The sequence below is a fragment of the Colobus angolensis genome, unplaced genomic scaffold (assembly GCF_000951035.1).
Source record: "Colobus angolensis palliatus isolate OR3802 unplaced genomic scaffold, Cang.pa_1.0 Scaffold187, whole genome shotgun sequence".
Lineage (NCBI taxonomy): Eukaryota > Metazoa > Chordata > Mammalia > Primates > Cercopithecidae > Colobus > Colobus angolensis.
In genome coordinates this window covers 1,694,607-1,697,676 of record NW_012115010.1, presented here as the reverse complement: position 1 = coordinate 1,697,676, position 3,070 = coordinate 1,694,607, and the positions used below count along the sequence as shown (strand labels likewise).

The 3,070-nt window shown below is 40.3% G+C and overlaps 1 protein-coding gene across 3 annotated transcripts in view; it reads left to right on the top strand.

Moving 5' to 3' along the window:
- Positions 1–3,070, top strand: part of GJC1 (gap junction protein, gamma 1, 45kDa) — a 33,589-nt gene that overhangs the window by 1,221 nt on the left and 29,298 nt on the right. The window contains exon 1 of one of the 3 annotated variants that reach the window (XM_011940111.1): positions 1–121. The exons of the other annotated variants lie outside the window; for them this stretch is intronic. The gene's annotated coding sequence lies outside the window, so the exon portion shown is untranslated. The remainder of the gene's footprint in view (positions 122–3,070) is intronic. 3 annotated transcript variants of the gene reach the window in all.

Below are 3,070 nucleotides of genomic sequence, written 5' to 3'. Positions count from 1 at the left end.
GGAGCCGGGCCGCCCCTCGCCACCCGGGTGCTTCGCGGGCTGCTCTTTGTCTCCCCGACTTCGGTCCCTGCGTCTCCGGCCGTTTTCCGCATCTTCCCGCTATAACTCCTGCCTCTCGGGGGTTAGAGGAGGGTTAGTTCGAGGGCTGGAAGCGGGAAAACGGGGCGGAAGGACTGGGCTCATCGCCTCCTAAGTCGTTTTCTTTACTTAAAATGACTTTTCCCCCACTTTGTCAAACTTTAGAGAACGTGTGTGTGTGTGTGTGTGTGTGTGTGTGTATCCTTAAGTCTCTAGCTTCAAAATTAAGAGTAGGCGCTACTGCTGTGATTGTGGGCAGTTGTGTGGCTGTCGACTGCGTTTGGAGCTCTGAGTTGAAAAGATTTACGTGAATGTATGGTTGAGATTTTTTTTCTTTTTTTGCGATTGTCTGATTGGGAGTACTTTTCCCTTGCGAAATGGGCGAATTTGGTTTTTCTTTTTGTTCATTGAGAACTGGCAGTGATGCGGATTTCATTGTGCTCATGCATCAAGACGATGTGAAATCGAGTAAGTTAAGTTTGAATAACTTCTGGCTTAGGGTGTGCCTGATAAGTCTAAATTTGTTGTATGTTTGTGTCGTGTACACGTTCAAGTGAGTATATGAAAGCGCTATAAGAAATCAAACTACATAAATGAAAGGGATTTTAATTTCCTGATAAGCAGGAAACAGCATATCTCCAGTACGTTGATATCTGTAGAAAAATGCGTTAATAATGTCATTTAGGAATAAAATATTTCTCTCCCTAGGGAGGGTTTAGGTATTACTCAGAGTAAAAGAGTAAAAAAATTTCAACCTCAGAGGGTATGGAAAAAAACAGAAAAATAACCTTACTTCCAGAACTCCTGATTAAAATATTGTGAGTTGTGGGTTAAGTTTACTGATCTTTTAAAAAACTTAGCATAGAGTTGTATCACTACAGTTGCTTTGGATGTCTTAAGTACTGTGTAATGGCAGAATTAAAGAAATACGAACTCTTCTGGGTAGAAGGTAAAAAGCTCCGATAAACAGATCTTAGTTTTAAGTTTTCCCCAGATTTTTGTGCCCAGAGTGCTGTAGGCAAAGGGCGTATTGAAGAGATACATAGAAGTTATATGCAAGGTCTGTTAATATTTGTCCTGATTTGTAATGGCTTAATATTATTTACTGCTTAAACTGTTGTGCATTTTTCCAAAGCATTTCAAACATCCTTTTCAAAAGTTAGAGCACTTTTAACTTTTGAGGTTGTGTGACTTAAGAATTGTTTTCTACTAGGTAGCCACCACAGTTCTCTTTAAAAAGAGCAAAGGACTGGTAATTTTCTCTCTAATCAATTTATGAAGGTAAAACTGAGTTTTAGCTTTTAATTCAAAGGACTTAACACATCTCCAACTTAACAATCTTACTTATAAGCTGTTATCCTTTGTCAATTAAATTTTATTCTTTTATTTGTATAAGTCAGCCAAAGGGAAGGAATGCAGGGTTCTGTTTCTGATTAGTCCACTTCCCCCCAGGTCCAGGCTTGCCTATCAGTTCAGTAACGAGGATCTTAGAATACAGGGTATATAATTTAAATCCAGAGCATCATTATCTTAACAAATGAGTAGTGTTTGTTCCATGCCTAATTCAATGCAAAGTGATGAATTCCAAAAAACTATTGCTTTATTTGCATTTCGTTCACATTTCAAAATTGGTGAGGTGTCTCCTTTTTTCTTTTTCCTTTTTCTTTCTTTCTTTTTTCTTTTTTTTAAAGACAAGACGTTGTTATGTTGCCCAGGCTGTCATAGTACACTGCAGCCTCAAATTCCTGGGGTCAAGCCATCCTCCTGCCTCAGCCTCCCGAGTATACCCAGCTAATTTCCTTTTTCCCCTCCTTTCCTGTCCTGTCCTTCTTTCCTATAGTTAAGCTTGACTAGGGGGTATGATTACTTATTTCTGAACTTATGCTTTTATTGTAGTGTAGAAATACATGTGGCTTCTGTTCAAAATATTTGATAAAAAATTAGGCAAAGAAAAAGTAGGATTTTTTTTTTTTGAGATGGAGTTTAGCTCTTGTTGCCCAGGCTGGAGTGCAGTGGTGCTATCTTGGCTCACTGCAACCTCCACCTCCCAGGTTCAAGCGATTCTCCTGCCTCAGCCTCCCAAGTAGCTGGGTTTACAGGGATGCCCCACTACGCCCAGCTAATTTTGTATTTTTTAGTAGAAACAGGGTTTCACCATGTTGGTCAGGCTGGTCTCCAACTCTTGACCTTAGGTGATCCACCTGCCTCTGCCTCCCAAAGTGCTGGGATTACAGGCATGAGCCACCACACTCGACCAGATTATTATTTTTGTAAGACCATTCCTTTGAGAATAAGTATGAGAAGATAGATTTTGGCTGGTATCATTAACCTGAAATTTAAACAGAGAAAACAGTTCTGAGCTGTTAATATCAGCTGAGTGGCAACAGTTGTTTTGCAAAATACTACTACAGCTGATGAGTTCAGCTTGTGTTGAAATAAGGACCTATTAAAATGTATTTTTAAAAATATTTTTTAAGATTTAATGCAAAAAATTTTAAGTACAAAAAACTAGCTGGGCGTTTGAGCATTGCTATTTTCTACAACTCCAAAGAATGAATGACCTGTTAGTACTGGCTGGCATACAGTTATACATTCTTGAATTTTACAAGTACTGTAGTTGGCTGAGAGCACTCCTTGGCAATAAAGGTTTATCTTTCAGACCTGTGGAATATGTTGCCCAAAGAGTTTTCCTACAACAAGGATATGATTATCTCTTTGCAGGTAGCATTTTACTTCTAAAGAAATGACATGGGGCCAGGAGTGGTGGCTCATGCTTGTAATCCCAGCACTTTGGGAGGCTGAGGTGGGCGGATCACCTGAGGTCAGGAGTTCAAGAACAGCCTGGGCAACATGGTGTAAACCCCATCTCTACTAAAAATACAAAAAATTAGCTGGGTGTGGTGGCAGGCGTCTGTAATCCCAGCTACTTGGGAGGCCGAGGCAGGAGAATGGCTTGAACCTGGGAGGTGGAGGTTGCAGTTCGCCAAGATCG